Raw genomic sequence first — 17473 nt, forward strand, 5'->3', positions numbered from 1 at the left:
GATTTAACACATTTAAAAAGGCATTCTGCCAAAGTTCCTGTCTCTGCTTATAATATTTGCTATGAATTTAAATTGTAGAAAAAATCATCGTAGTATCGCTTTTTATCACTAGAATGCATTGCCAATAGTCTCCGGGGTCCAGTTTTGAATCATAAATAGAACGTCTGCTCCACACAAACAAAATGCAAATATTCCCTAATGCCTAGTACCTGTGTTTCTCGCGGGAAACATGACGTCACACAATGCAGTCTGTGAACAACTAAGCTTATCTCCTTACGCCCACAGTCTAGTATACATAGTCACGAAGCTCAATACGTAGTAAATATGCATCCATAGATAGTTGCTAACCACTAGGATCGCTAATATCGCCTCATTACAGACAATGCGAAATAGTACCGGCACAATCTATTGTTCCTAGCACCCTCACAACTCAAGCTTCGTGACTGTACATACTAGACTGTGTTACGCCCTGAGACAGAATACGTTCCCCAGTTATATCTCTATTCTAGGTTGCCAACACCCCCTCTGTAGTAGGCGATGTAAATAAAATTTCCCCAAATACAACCAGACTATATCTGGAATAAAAATAGCTGTTCATTCTCCTATCTACAATAGAAAAAAAAGTCCACGGAATCTGTATCTTAAAACACTCCCATCTCATATTTTTTTTCAACACTGAGTCGGGTTAGGCATTCATTGTTTCTTCCCTTTTTTCCAAGGCGCTCTTATCAACAAGTCTCCTTTAATATTTCATTTCCTGCTTGTACTAAATTAAATATCACACTGCAGAAAGGATCACGAAATACAGAAGACTGCAGTGACTTCCCTGAGGCAGCGATTGATTGAGCAGTTTTCATAAGAGTTCGTGTCGCGAACTTTTCTTCATTAGTAGTCTCGAAATGTCACCGTAAATTATTCTTGCAGTGCCTCTGGCATCAATGTTGTTTTATGTATACCCTTCCATATACTGTAGTTATAATTTTCAGAAAGTTTGCGTTCATGTTCTCTCCATTTAGTATGCAACAATATTAAGTTTCTTAATAACCTATCAGTATCAAGAACAAGCGAGAAATTGTATCTTTAGTACCCTTTTTTGTTTTAATACCGCACGTACAGTAGACATTTTCTGTATAAAATGCTCTCTATTTTATTGTTACTCAAAATTATATCTTTTAACCACATTACACATTAAAATCTAAATAAAAAATTTCACGGCATTTACGAAATTTTAAGTACAGACCGATTATTTATTCCTGACAGCTCAACGACGCGAAAGAGGAGAAGTAATAGGTTGAGTGGGTAGAATTCCGTAGTAGAGATAAGGGCGAGCGGTCGGTAAAGGAATGCAGTACAGCTTAATTGTACTGGAACCATACCGCTCTACCGCACGCATGACATCCGATCGCTCCGAAGGCAAGCGAGTGAATAACCCAAACACCCCTTGGCGTAACTTAATGGACTCGCCTGACCCAGGCGCATATCGCCGGCGACTGTCAGGACTAAATAATCGTACTGTACGTACTGGCTTTTAAGGAACCCGGAGGTTCATTGCCGCCCTCAAATAAGCCCGTCATCGGTCCCTATCCTGAGCAAGATTAATCCAGTCTCTATCATTATATCCCACCTCCCACAAATCCATTTTAATATTATCTTCCCACCTACGTCTCGGCCTCCCCAAAGGTCCTTTTCCCTCCGGCCTTCCAACTAACACTCCATATGCATTTCTGGATTCGCCCATACGTGCTACATGCCCTGCCCATCTCAAGCTTCTGGGTTTAATGTTCCTAATTATGTCAGGTGAAGAATACAATGCGTACAGTTCTGTGTTGTGTAACTTTCTCCATTCTCCTGTAACTTCATCCCTCTTAGCCCCAAATATTTTCCTAAGAATCTTACACTCAAACACCCTTAACCTATGTTCCTCTCTCAAAGTGAGAGTCCAAATTTCACAATCATAAAGGACAACCGGTAATATAACTGTTTTATAAATTCTAACTTTCAGATTTTTTTGACAGCAGTCTGGATTATAAAAGCTTCCTAACCGAATAATAAGAGGCATTTCCCATATTAATTTTGTGTTTAATTTCCTCCCGAGTATCATTTATATTTGTTACTGTTGCTCCCAGGTATTTGAATTTTTCCACCTCTTCAAAAGATAAATTTCCAATTTTTATATTTCCTTTCGTACAATATTCTCGTCACGAGGCGTAATCATATACTTAGTCTTTTCGGGAGTTACTTCCGAACCTATCTCTTTAATTGCTTCAAGCAAATTTCCCGTATTTTCCCTAATCGTTTGTGGATTTTCTTCTAACATATTCACGTCATCCGCATAGACAAGCAGCTGATGTAACCCGTTCAATTCCAAACCCTCTCTGTTATCCTGGACTTTCCTAATGACATACTCTAGAGCAAAGTTAAAAAGTAAAGGTGATAGTGCATCTCCTTGCTTTAGCCCACAATGAATTGGAAACGCATCTGACAGAAATTGACCTATACGGACTCTGCTGTACTTTCAATAACTTTTTTTTTAAGTAACTTAAGTGTACTTATACCTCTTTGCTTCTGATCCCCTCAATTGAAGTGTTAACATTTCTGTTGTAAACAACTTGAAAACCGCGAACAAATTGCTTTGCTACCTCTTGCAGTTACAGTAGGAAAGCTATTCTTTGCTATATTCATGTAATCAATTCGTCTCACGTGCAGCCAACAAGTAAGATCGTCAATTAGCACCGTATCGATACACATCACTTTTCTGCCTCGCGCAGAAATTTCAGCAGGTGGGTGTTGAAGGCCCGTCACTGTCAGAGCCACTTGCCGACAACGCGGACCGTAAGTAATGTAGCACCAGCGGAGCTATCAGCTGAAATGACAGCGAATTCGGCGCGTTCAGACTCCACTATGGGGCACGTCATAACTGCTGCTGCCAATATCGTCGCAGGTTCGCGCTTCGCCGATGTTCACTTTCCTGGACATTTCGATTATCGCTTTGTCTTTCTCGGAACTCTTTTTTAGACATTACGTGTTATATTAACAAAACTAAAAAAAAAATTGCTCCTTATAGCACAGGAGTTACCGTATCTCCTAACATATCCAGTAGATATGAGTTTGATTGCTTGCGGTAGAGTATAGTTATATCCTTCTTCTACTGGGTGTTCATTTCAAAGTGTGTCATGGCGTCACTGTTGTTGGGTTACCGATTTGAAGCGAGTTTCAGCTTATATGTTAGAGAACTTGCCTATTATTTAAGGCGTTCTTCAATCTGAACTTGAGAACGTGTACGGTATAACTTGAACGTCGTAGCAACAGATGACGGTCTGTACGGTCTGTGTGCTATCATAACCTTTTTCGAACTGTGTTTTGCGCCGGCAAGTCGTACGCAGGGTATTTGTTATCATCGGTTGCGTACGGTAACATTCCACAACACAAATCAAATGCTCCGTGTCCATGTTGACCGTCGAAGTTAATGTCAACAAATACGAAAGTAATCGTCTTAACCCTCTCCCCATATCCCGACAGTACGTATTTCCAAACAGTTCACATTCCTGCCACTACCGGCGTTACCGTACGTATCGGTACGTACTCTTCAGAATGAACACCGTACTTGCTAGGCAACTTCTCTGCCTCATAGGTTATACATCTCTGCGGAAGTGTAGGAAGATTGAATTCTCTAGGCTCATCGGCTAGCCACATGATGGCATACAGCGAGCCATGACACACTTTGAACTGAACACCCAGTATAATAAAAAGTATATTGCCATTTGCGAAAGTGTATTTTGTAACACATAAAGTTTAACTCAATTTAAAGATTAACAACAAATAAAAAGGACGATGACGATGATGATAATGTTGATAATAATAATAATAATAATAATAATAATAATAATAATAATAATAATAATAATAATAATTAGTACCACATGTACCACCACTAGTTCGATTAATTAAAATCTGTCTCAGTGAAACGTACAGCAGAGTCCGCATAGGTCAGTTTCTGTCAGATGCGTTTCCAATTGACTGTGGGCTAAAGCAAGGAGATGCACTATCATCTTTACTTTTTAACTTTGCTCTAGAGTATGCCATTAGGAAAGTCCAGGGTAATAGAGAGGGTTTGGAATTGAACGGGTTACATTAGCTGCTTGTCTATGCGGATGACGTGAATATGTTAGGAGAAAATCGACAAACGATTAGGGAAAATACGGGAATTTTACTGGAAGCAAGTAAAGAGGTAGGTTTGGAGGTAAATCCCGAAAAGACAAAGTATATGATAATGTCCCGTGACCAGAATAAGCTTATTGTCGAAATGGAAACATGAAAATTGGAGATTTATCCTTCGAAGAGGTCGAAAAATTCAGATATCTTGGAGCAAGAGTAACAAATACAAATTACACTACAGAATAAAAATAGGAAATGCCTGTTATTATTCGGTTGAGAAGCTTTTGTCATCCAGTCTGCTGTCAAAAAGTCTGAAAGTTAGAATTTATAAAACAGTTATATTACCGGTTGTTCTTTATGGTTGTGAAACTTAGACTCTCACTTTAACAGAGGACAATTTGTTTGAGAATAAGATTCTTAGGAAAATATTTGGGCTAAGAGGGATGAAGTTACAGGGGAATGGAGAAAGTTACACAAAACAGAACTGCACGCATTGTATTCTTCACCTGACATAATTAGGAAATATTAAATCCAGACGTTTGAGATGGGCAGGGCATGTAGCACGTATGGGCGAATCCAGAAATGCATATAGGTAGAGTGTGCGTTGGGAGGCCGGAGGGAAAAAGACCTTTGAGGAGGCCGAGACGTAGATGGGAAGATAATGTGACAGTGGATTTCAGGGAGGTGGGATGTGATGGTGGGGAATGGATTGGTCTTGCTCAGGATAGGGATCGATTGCGACCTTATATAAACAATTTGATATACCCGTACTCACCATTATAAATTATGCCTCGCCAAGTGCTGAAGAATTACATTGCACAATGAGACTCATTTTCAAGTTCTCCATCAGAAATGACTAAAGATTATTGTGAACACTGACTTGTACTGAGAAAAAGAGCGCTCTACGACACAAGAAGTCAGCTTGAATTATTTATGTTAAGACTGATAAGGAACCCTGGCCATTGAGAAAAAATATGCACTCCCTAGGAACACGATATGATTGGAAACGAAAAGAAAAGCAGCTGATGTTTTTGAAATTATAATATTGCTTCCTGATTCAGAACTATGATAACTTACAAGGCACTCCTAAATTACACATCAGTGATTATATGTGTTAGGTATAGTACAATTTTTAGTGGTGACATCGCTTATCACTTGTGGTGAAAGAGCAGACTGCAGTTCCACAGGTCCACACACAGGCAATTCCAAGAAAGAGTTGACAGCTATCACGTCTTAGCAACTGCACTGAACAGCCGGTTAATGATTAATCTGAAATTGGGCTTTTGTCGAAAATTATTTGATGAAAACTTAAATTTTTTGTGTTTTATGTGAATATTTGAAAATATATATTTACATTAAAAATTCGAAAATGTGTGTTTTTTTTTGTGAAATAAAAATCAAAATATAATATGTATACACAAGTCACCTTGTTCGACGTCCCCTCGCGTATGTGGTACCTAAGAGGTTACGTCCATTTTATGTTTTTTCCCCTTCAAAATGTTCTAGAACTCCTTCAGTGGATAATAAAATAAGTATATATAAATTTCAGATGTGTTTTATGATTGAAATTTATATATACTTATTTTATTATATTACTAGGCATATCTGAAAATATAAAATGAATTGTAAAAAAAAAAACAATTCTTCAGTGGAGCATCGTAACCCGGAGTGAGACTAGTGGCCAACAGGCTTGGAACTCACATATTTAGTTTCTTACAGCCTCGAACCCCTTGCAAGGACGCGTTTTGCGTACCTTTTAAATTTGTCCTCCCAATTCTTCTCTTTCAATTCAATTCAATTCAAAACCTTGTTCGAAACTTAAAACACAATTACGAGTGTATTTTATAGTGCAAATGAACTATTTATTTACCTAAGAATCCTAGCGCTAGTGATTATTTTACCCTGATTTCGGTGTTTAAAATCGTTTAATTTTGGTAAGTATTTCGTAAAAAGAAAGCAATTTCGTGCATATTTCGCATCCTAACGGAACTTAAAAATTATAACATAATGTTCATGTATATTTTATAACGAAGAAAATTTTCATGTTTTATTTGGAAGAGGCATTTTTTCGTGCGAATTCACCATAAAACCTGTTTATTGTTGAAAATATCGTAATTATGAAGTAATTTCGTCGATTTTTACCAATTGCGCGAAAATTACCGGATATTTCACTTAAGTTTAGACTTTCGTTAAGAGATTTTTATTTTTCATGCATAAAATTAACAACTTACGCATATCGTTATTACCAAAAATAGCACACCTCTGCATTCATTATGTTACGAATGCTCCATATGGAGACGAATATTAAACGCTGTTACATTAATAGTATCAGTTATCTTACACATGATGTCCCTTAGCTGGTTAATTACCTCAACTATATACCAGGTGCATGGACATGCACTGTGGCTTATCTGGGCTGATAATAATATGACCCATAATATGGATCGTGTTGTACACATTGTCCTTAAACGTTTGAGTGATTCCATAAGGATCAAAACAACACATCTTAGAAGGAAACACGATCTTACAGTAGTTAACAGTTCGTTCTTCATGATCGTGTGACTACCATTACTTTCCACTTCGCGCATCCCAACCTGAAAGAAAGAAGAATTCTTGATATAGATAAATCTAGTGTAATAAAATTTAGTTCACATAATAGTGTTCAGTTTCCCTAAATTATTAGATTAAATGAAATTGATATAATATAATCTCAAATCATGTATTCGAAATATTGAAGTCTATCTTTATTAATAAAAAAATAAGTAAATTTATAAAAACACGTGACTCAAAAAAGCTCTCATCATAACAACATGCTGTGACGTAACACAGCAGCTGTTTTCGAGCTAAAGACAGCGAGCCAATTTATTCCGACCATGTTTTTTTCCATTCTCATGAATTGCTTGTAGGCTGCATCATACGCTGTAGACATTTAATATACTGTAACATCTATTGTTTTTGAGAGAAGTTGAACACAAATAATGTAATGTATGAAATATTCTAAACTTCACATTGCTACACCTTCGCTCTTGATTTGGACTCCTCCAACAGCATTATTCTCAGAACATTCTCTAACAACACTGTTTACTAACAGAGGAATATAAATATATCTCATTACTTACTTATGGCTTTTAAGGGATCCGGAGGTTCATTACCGCTCTCACATAAGCCCGCCATTGGTCCCTATCCTGAGCAACATTAATCCAGTCTCTACCATAAAATCCTACCTCACTCAAATCCATTTTAATATTATACTCCAATCTACATCTCGGCCCCCCAAAAAATATTTTTCCCTACAGCCTTCCAATTAACACTCTAAATGAATTTCTAAATTAACCCATATGTGCTACATGCCCTGGCCAACTTAAGGGGTTAAGTATAAATAACAGCATATAAATTTTGAAAATATTCAACATTTTTGTCTCTATTACTGTATCTTGTACAATAATGAAAATCGGTATGTGTAAAACGCTGTCCTTCTGCTATATGAAAAAAATATATATATTGCTATTTAAAAAAAATATATTATTATTATTTTTTTTTTCAAAATTCAAAATGATGGTAGTTTACTGTGCTGTGATGAAGGTTTTCCCTCATAACTCATAAATTTGTTAACTTTTTATACTCTCTCTCTTTATTTTATTGCTGAATCTCATGTTTACATTATCATGCTCTTTCAACTACATTCCTTAATAAATAATGTTTTTTTTTAAGTTAGAAGAAAATACTGATATTTGACCATTTCTTTAAATGAATTTATTTGTTATCAGGCAATATATCAAAGGAAGAGAAGTGTCTTGCATCATATTGTAGATATGTATGTATTGCGAGTAATTTTACGGCTGTCGCCGTCTCCCGCTTCTCAACTTCCAGGTACTCCGGTTTTGCCAATCGCCCATTTGTAGACCCCTGCAGACCATATCCTCCTGAACCTCCTTGCTCCATTTTTTCATTGGCCTTCCTCTTCTCTTTTTTTCCGGGGGAGTCCAGTTGAAGACCTTATTAGGCCAGCGGTCGGCTGACATTCTCTGGAGATGCCCATACCATATCAGGCGTTTAGTTTCCACTGATTGTAAGATATCTCCTGATACTTGCATTATATTACGGACATCCTGATTCCTAATGTGATCCATCCTCGAAATTTGACAACTACGGCGCCAGTAATCCATTTCTAAAGCCAACAATTTCTTTCATATTGTAGATATGACATGCATAAATACACACAAAAAATTTCAGCACAGAATGTTGGATAATTTTTTAGTTATGTGTAAAACGCTTCATCACTGCACAGTGAACTGAATTTTTGAAAAAAAAAAAAAATGTAATTTTTTTTAATCGTAAAAATATTTTTCTTATATAGCAGAAGGACAGTGTTTTACACATTATATTCATTATTGTACAAGATACAGTAATGAAGAAAAAAATGTCGAATATTTACAAAATGTTACTGCTGTAAGCTGTACCTAACCCCTTAAACGTCTGGATTTAATGTTCCTAAATTATGTCAGGTGGAGAATACAATGCGTGCAGTTCCGCGTTGTGTAACTATCTTTCTCCTGTGACTTCATCCCTCTCAGTTCCAAATATTTTCCTAAGCACCTTATTCTCAAACACACTTAAAGTCTGTTCCTCTCTCAAAGTGAGAGTGCAACCATCAGATAGAATTTCAGAATCACATGGAGGTGCACGCTTAAAAGATATCTACGTCACTGTTGCACCTCGCTTAAAGGCTAGAAATGCCCGCTCTGGACATGCCTACTTTAGAATATATTTCTTATTATTTTTATTTTATTGGGTTATTTTACGACGCTGTATCAACATCTAGGTTATTTAGCGTCTGAATGATATGAAGGTGATAATGCCGGTGAAATGAGTCCGGGGTCCAGCACCGAAAGTTACCCAGCATTTGCTCGTATTGGGTTGAGGGAAAACCCCGGAAAAAACCTCAACCAGGTAACTTGCTCCGACCGGGATTCGAACCCGGGCCACCTGGTTTCGCAGCCAGACGCGCTGACCGTTACTCCACAGGTGTGGACTTCTTATTATCATGTTACTAGTAATTACTATATACAAGTGTAGACATGATAGATTTTCAGTTTGATACTTCAGTCGTTATTAAACTTCTTTTGACTGGTACATAAAAAAACAATCGCCAGGCTGTTAACAGTGCAATCAGAATATGAGAACAGTGAGCAACGAGCAGCGAAATAAATATCAACTATGATCTGACAGTACATTATAAAGAGATCTTGTGCTGTGACGTAACATCAATTATTTTACATGTCTCACAGAAAGAGTAGGCGTACCTAATTAAAATATTTTCGCTGTAAAGAAGCATTTCAGGATACTAGCACATTTCCTTCCTAAATAATGATCGCAGAAGTCTCTCTTTAATGTATCCCCAATGAGATATTTTGTGTTTGTCATCTAGTGGTGAGCCCCAATTATCGTTCTAACAGAGTAATGTGTTCTACATTTCATTTACGTCATAGTGTTAGCAATTACGATTTCAATGTATATAACAGAATCCATTATAGAATGAGAACAATGTTTACTGCATGTATTAATTGATTTTAATCAGCCAGCCATTTATACCGCTTTTATAGTGTAAACCCCTAGTGGCGGATGTAAAACAGACTTAATGATCATATCCTATAGCGTAGTTAGTTTCCTGTTGTCATTAACTGTATGAAAATACGTTTAATATGCAACCAATTAAGTTAATAATTTTTCCTAACATTTCATAGCCTATAAGATTATTTCTATGCAGGGTTTATAATATCTGTCCCTTTCCTACCAACTTACTTACTTAAAAATGACCTTTATAGAACCCGGAAGATCATTGCCGCCCTCACATAAGCCCGTCCTGAGCAACAATATTCCAGTCTATGTGATCATATCCCACCTTTCTCAAATCCATTTTGATATTATCCTCCCATATATGTCTCGGCCTCCCCAAAGGTCTTTTTTCCCTCAGATCACCCAACTAACACTCTATATGCATTTCTGATTCACCCATATCTGCTACATATCCGCCTATCTTAAACGTTTGGATTTAATGTTTCTAATTATGTTGGGTGAAAAATACAACGCTTGCAGTTCTGCGTTATATAACTTTTTCATTCTCCTGTAACTTCATCCCTCTTAGCCTCAAATATTAAGCTAAGCACCTTATTCTCGAACATCCTTAAATTTGGTCCTTTCTCAAAGTGAGAGTCCAAGTTTTACAATCGTACAGAACAACCGGTAATAAATGTTTATAAATTCTAACTTTCAGATTTTTTGGGAGTAGGCTGGATGACGAAAGCTTCACAAACGAATAATAACAAGCATTTCCCACATTTATTCTGCGTTTAATTTCCTCTCGAGTGTCATTTATATTTGTTATTGTTTCTCCAACGTACTTATATTTTTCCACCTTTTCAAAGAATAAATTTCCAATTCTTGTATTTCCATTTCGTACTATGTTCAGGTCACGAGACATAATCATATACTTTTTTGGGGGCAGGATTTACTTCCAAACCTATCTTTTTACATGCTTCAAGTAACATTTCCGTGTTTTCCTTAATTGTTCGTGAATTTTCTCCTAAAATATTCACGTCATCTGCATAAAGAAGAAGCTGATGTAACACATTCAATTCCAAATCATCCTTGTTTTCCTGGACTTTCCTAATGGCATATTCTAGAGCAAAGTTAAAAGTAAAGGTGATAGTGGATCTCCTTGCTTTACCCCGCAGTGAATTGGAAAAGGGTCAGACGGAAACTGGCCTATACAAACTCTGTTTCCTACCAACACTAGCCTATATTTAATTATTTTTGTATTGTGTATTACTTGCTCTGATTGGGATATTTTGTATGCGGAATGTAAACAACGACGGTGCGATCTTAAGTTGTTACTCTGTGCAAGACAGAAATTCAGTCCATGATTAGAATAAGAGAGCAGCCGTACTGCTCAGGTGACGTAACAGCGGCGCGCTGTGTACTACAAGTGACTGCCGTTTTACAAACAGAATGGTCGGGTAATATGGCTCATTTCTTTCTATACAGGATGTATCTAAATTGGTGTCAAATATTTCGGGGACATGTTCTTAACATCAAAACAATTTAAAAAGTCAGTAACAACATGGGCCTGAAAACCATTCGTTAGGGAGTTATTAAAGGATTTGTCCCTTTATTGACCGCTGATTGTTTGATGGTTTTTGGTTTGTTTGTATTTTGTAGAGCAAAGAAATCAGAAGAAAATGTATTCTGTGAGTGAACAGAACGAAATGATTTGCATCATTTAATTGAAGGTGTGCTTCTGGATGTCATCCAACGAATGTGTTTTAACACGATGCTGCTCCAGCTCATTTCAGTCTGATAGTTCGTAATTTTTTTAATTATCGATTTCCCCAAAGATGTATTGGTCGAAGGGGATTCATTGCATGGCCTGCTCGATCGCCTGATTTGAATCCAATGGATTTCTTCGTCTGGGGACATTTAAAATCCATGGTTTATGCGACTCCTGTATTTAAAGTTGATATTCTGAGAGCGTATCCGAACTGGATTTGACGAAATACGAAACACTCCAGGAATTTTCAACAGAGCACGCCAGAGCATGTAACGCAGGTTTAGGGGACACTTCGAAGCAGGAGGAAGCCACTCCGAGCAATTTTTGTAACATTAAATTTTGTCTTGTAACTCTGAAATACATTATTTTGAGACCAATGTTCATATGAACTTTTTGTAGTGTTTTGGTGTTAGGAACATGTCCCAGAAATACTTGACACCAATTTAGATACACCTTGTAGAACGTTTTGCAGTGTTCGGAGTCTTCAGACTCCTGACAGCATAACAGACAATTTGGTAAAGTCAGTATACCGGTTCTGTGGAGATATTTACTTAAACAAACTATTATTATTATTATTATTATTATTATTATTATTATTATTATTATTATTATTATTATTTATGTTCAAGGTGATGGTACTTTTTCTTCTTACAGTGTTTATGATTTGCTTTTGCAAATGTATGGATTTATATTGGGTCATCTACAAACAATACTCAAGAAGGATAGTAACACCCACATAGGGTCTACCAACATTTTAAATCCTGTCTGGTTTAGCTAAGAAAGAAACCGGACAGACTGTAATTTATAAATTGAAACTTTTTACTTGAACCATTTAGGGAATTGATGGCTCAGTCTGGAAGATTTCCACTTTCACCTTTTTCAGTCAATATCGTGAGCTTTAGTATCACTTCAAGAGATGATGTCTGGAAGGTTATCTAATCCTGATGGATCGAGTCTGGGGAAGCACCGAGTGGACAGTAGAAAGACGGACTCAATGGAGGGCTTCGTCATCTGACAAATTCACAGCAAGAGCGGGAGGTGGGGTGATTGATCAAGTGCCATGTTGTTGCGCCATTGATTTTCACTCCTACAATAAGTTTACACTGCGCTTCTCGCTTATGCGTTCGGTTTAGATAGCTGCATGTTCGATGATAGCTCTTGTAAGTAAGCCTACTTATTTCACAGTTTCACAAGTCGTTTAACTCAATTGGCATCGACTATATACAGAACAAGAAAGCGGTTGGCTGAAAGTATTTTTTCTTCAACTTTTTTATAGTTGCAGCATACGATCACAACGCGATAACACGCTAGAAATTCCACTTCGCACATCATCTCTGTATTCCTCATCTTTCGCTGTTGCTACCTCTCGTCACTGGAACTCTCTGCCGCCTGAAGTCAAGGCTGCCGAACTTTGAAATCTTTCAATCCAAGTTAGAAAATTATTTTATGACGAGTTGCCAAACTAACTTACTATTATAACAAGTGTTGTATTGCATGTTTCCACGTATTCACATTTTTTTATGTTCTAGTGATATTTAACTTATTTTATCTTATTGTTTTCATATTTCCCGATAATTGTATATCTATAATGTGATAACTTGAACTATATACAATCATATTTTTCCTTACTGTGTATACCTAGAAATATTGTATTCATTGTATGCTTTGTACTTCACTATTTTATTATTATTATTATTATTATTATTATTATTATTATTATTATTATTATTATCATCATTATTATCAATAATCGTCGTATTTTTTATACTATGTATGTCTCACTTATTTTGACCTGCTGTTCACATTTTATTATACTTTTTCCTTTCATTCTATATGTTATTATGAGGTCTGATTTCTACTTACTTGTTGTTTACATTATTATTACTTACTTACTTATTTACTGGCTTTTAAGGAACCCGGAGGTTCATTGCCACCCTCACATAAGCCCGCCATTGGTCCCTATCCTGAGCAAGATTAATGCAGTCTCTACCATCATATCCCACCTCCCTCAAATCCATTTTAATATTATCTTCCCACCTACGTCTCGGCCTCCCCAAAGGTCTTTCTCCCTCCGGCCTCCCAACTAACACTCTATATGCATTTCTGGATTCGTCCATACGTGCTACATGTCCTGTCCATCTCAAACGTTACATTATTATTATTATTATTGTTATTATTATTATTATATAATTATTATTATTATTATTATTATTATTAGTATTAGTATTAGTATTAGTATACTTCTCTCCGTTTCTCTGAAGTATTTGACTCTTTTCAAGGTTTGGCCTTTTCTACCTTTTCAGTCTCTTTCATTCTTACACATTACACATAGTATGACGGTGCTCTGTTAACATGTCAACATTCCTAGTGATTTAGGCTCCTAAAGCGATCTAGAAAATATATCTGACAACTAAAAAATATTCACGCCTAAGTATTATCAGTGTTGTTGCTTCATGCGCTTAATATAAATCTTTGCACAATAATAATGGGAACAATAAAGAGACAGAGGGCAGTTCTTCTCTTTTAAAAAGCGTGATTTTCATGTAAACGCACATTTTCAGCATTTGCGCTTCAAATTATGTTTATGCTCGACCATGCCGAAATGTAGTAATTATACACCTGGTAGCAGCCCTTTAATGATGGTAATTAAGACGCGAGTACGTTTATGAAACGAGCGCAAGCGAGTTTCATAATTTTCATACGAGCGTCTTAATTACTATTATAGGCAAGTTTCATACGACGTTTTATGCCCAACAATATTTCTAACTTGAAATTATTCATAAATATTCATGTTATTCTTATCTGACTGGGGAGCGGAACTGACCTTGTGCAATATCTCGTAAATTGTGAGATGTGCGCAGACGCGAAAGTATTGATTTTTTCCTAGAAACAGATGTCATTGACCTTGATACAATCTAGAGAATAAAATAAACATTAATCTTGATATAACTTTGAAATTGACTTAGACATTGAAAAACGAGATGACAAATTGAATTTATTTGAATATTATTTACAATTAATGCTAATTATTATAGTAGCAGAACATAACCTTCTGCGACAGTATTGGATTTCCAGCCTCCGTGACGTTTCGCTAGTTGTATTTCGATTGCATATCCGAGAATAATCGACACTTGCGCTTTCATATTGCTACAGTTGTGTTTTCTGATTGGTGGAACACCTGAACTTTAATGAATAGGTGTACTTTAAAGGGCTGCTTCCAGATGTATAATTACTATATATCGGCATGGCCGAGCATAAAAGCATTTAAAAGTTAGCTAAAGAAATGTGTCAGGAAAATGATGTCAAGAAGTATAAAATTGGTTACCATACTTTATCACTAAATCCGAAATTTTCATATTCCTAGGGTAATAAGGTGTAGTGACGCAGTAGAAGTTTTTAATGGGCTTGTTTTGAAAATGAAGTGAAAACGTGGTCACTTACCGTAAATTTCTGGAAGAAAAATTACAAACCAGCTGTTTCTAACTCCACATAAATTGTCCCGCTTCGCGGACGGATGTATTCTGTGCCAAAATCTCGAGACACTGCATTTGTCTCTGGCGGTGAGAGCAGAAAACAGAGTAGCGAAATTGAAGAACGAGAGACATAAGCGAATATAGAACTACTATAGACAATCTGAGATTAAAACAGATGTGCTGGAAGAAACACAAAATGAGTCACTGAGAAAGAAAATCAATACAAGAAGAAGAAAGATGACAGTAATAAGATACCGTTGCTTGTACGTTATTTATCTACTTTTAATATCACATCAGTGCTTCTCTCAATATCCGTATTCTTTCGCTTCAAAAGAGGAAAACTCATAAGCATATCGTGTTTATTTTAACGTTTTATTACATATTGCCTCTTTAACTCTAATAGGCTATGTATTATGAGTCATTTTTGGTATTAAATGAAATGATATGCATATATTTTCCTCCATTTGAGAATGACTTCACAGAAAAGAAAAGCAATAAATTAGAGTTTCAATATTAATGATGTGGGTGGAGGGAAGAAAGGAAGAAAATATATATATATTCCTTTAAATAACTTCAAACTTTATTGAAATACAGCTAAACGAATAAACATTAGCATCAGGAAAAGTAAGAAAAATATGTTTACTAATAAATATAATTGGCAAGGAAATAAAACCACTAACGAATTATGCTTTAAATACAGTTGCAATTGAAATTGAATTCATTCATTCATTCATAATTTTCTTCCCAAGGGCAGGTCCTTCACTGCAAATCCAGCATCCTACATTCTTCCATCTTTTCTGCCCTTCTCTTGGTCTCCACATTCGATCCATATAGGCTACAGGGACATCATTTTATTTTTACTAATATTTTTAATATTAACCTGGCTATATCTTTGGATTATAGGTCTAGAACCGGAAACACCGCTTGCTCCCCCTTCCAAGACTGGAGTTCGATGGTACTGGCGTAAAATACAAATCACTTTATTAGGTATAGGAGGGAAGAAAAGTAGTTCATCCATTTATGTAAACTAGGAAATATCGTAATTTTGAGTTTGATAATTTTCATTAGGTTTTTGTTTAATCTAAACACAGTACCGTATTAACACTTAGTGTTTTTACTCAGGAATTGAGCTATCCATTCGGACGTATTAATTATGCAGTGTATACTGTACTGTTACAGCACATTAGCGTACAATATAGAGAATGAAGTTAAATTAAAAATAATCATAATATTGATATTAAACACATTTTTGAAAATGGTGGCCGTTCATTTCGATACAGGCTTCAGTTCTTTTGTGCATATTATTGCACTACAGACTATTGTACCTAATTCCAATTAGCAGTTTCGTCCTTCGTACGAGTAAGTTATGTTGAAATAATTCTGTACCTACTCTATAAAAGAGTACCTTTCGTACTGTAAATTTAATCTTCACTTCTGCCCGATCCGAAAAGATAAAATTACTCAGAAATGATATCTACTGTCCGTTCAAGTGGTTTTGTCGTAGGGTCGTATAAAAGGGGGGAATTCACGTGACAGTTAATTACTTAACGAGGCTCTTTTATTGAAGTTATTAAAAACAGTTGTACCTATAATATTACGTAGACGTCCAATTCCTAACAGAAATTAATGTTTTCAGAAAAGAGCTAAGACAGCGCATCTACTAGACTTTACAGAGGGAAGAGCAGAAGCAGGTGGGGGAAACCGGAATGTGATGTAGGCAAACGGACGACAGTAAGTGTGCGAAAATATGATTCAATTTTGAAAGCTCTTTCGTCACTGGAAAACGCGAATATATTTCTGGAACGTACTATACTCACTAACTCAGTACTGCATACGCAGCCTCGGTTCTGTGTGGAGAACGGCTGGAAGTTTACTAGTAGAGGGGGTGGGAGTGAAGTACATTCAAAAACTCGTGTACAATAAGAATTGAAGTAAAAATAAAATGATGTCCCTGTACATTTTAATGTTGTCTATCATTTCATGATTTTTTTGCTGTAAACTTTTCTCCCGTTCGCCATTTCTTCCAGTGCGTTCTTGAGTGGGCAGTTTCTTCTTAGCCAGTGATTCAGCCTATTTATTTTTCTTTTCTTGTTCAGTATCAACATTATTCTTTCTTCTCCCACTTTTCCTGTCATAGCTTCATTTCTTATCTTGTCTTTCCATTTCAATAATATTATACCGAAAATAACCCGCATCATTATAGCACTAGTATATACAGTCACGAAGCTTGAGTTGTGAGGGTGCTAGGAACAATAGACTGTGCCGGTACTATTTCGCATTGTCTATAATGAGACGATTAGCGTTCCTAGTGGTTAGCAACTATCTATGAATGCATATTTATTACAAATTGAGCTTCGTGATCGTATATACTAGACTGTTATTATAGTTTATAGTCGTATATGAGCAATTTGTACGTTGTAGTTGCATAATGCCGATTACAGCATTTAATTCTAGTGCCGAGGTTATGAAAGCACGGATGTCTACCTACGCACCCCGAAGCGCCTTCATAACGTGTTGT

General features: G+C 36.2%; 1 protein-coding gene and 1 long non-coding RNA gene across 5 annotated transcripts in view; one reads left to right on the forward strand and one right to left on the reverse strand.

Annotated features, from left to right (window-relative positions):
* The window catches only part of LOC138697839 (atrial natriuretic peptide receptor 1-like), a 2249689-nt gene that overhangs the window by 1413355 nt on the left and 818861 nt on the right, over nucleotides 1-17473 (forward strand). The window lies entirely within an intron of this gene.
* Nucleotides 1-17473, reverse strand: part of LOC138697842 (uncharacterized) — a 434418-nt gene that overhangs the window by 330297 nt on the left and 86648 nt on the right. Inside the window, exon 2 of one of the 2 annotated variants that reach the window (XR_011331624.1) lies at nucleotides 6525-6749. The exons of the other annotated variant lie outside the window; for it this stretch is intronic. This is a non-coding gene — a long non-coding RNA (uncharacterized lncRNA). The remainder of the gene's footprint in view (nucleotides 1-6524; nucleotides 6750-17473) is intronic. 2 annotated transcript variants of the gene reach the window in all.

Source organism: Periplaneta americana, chromosome 4 (genome assembly GCF_040183065.1).
Source record: "Periplaneta americana isolate PAMFEO1 chromosome 4, P.americana_PAMFEO1_priV1, whole genome shotgun sequence".
Lineage (NCBI taxonomy): Eukaryota > Metazoa > Arthropoda > Insecta > Blattodea > Blattidae > Periplaneta > Periplaneta americana.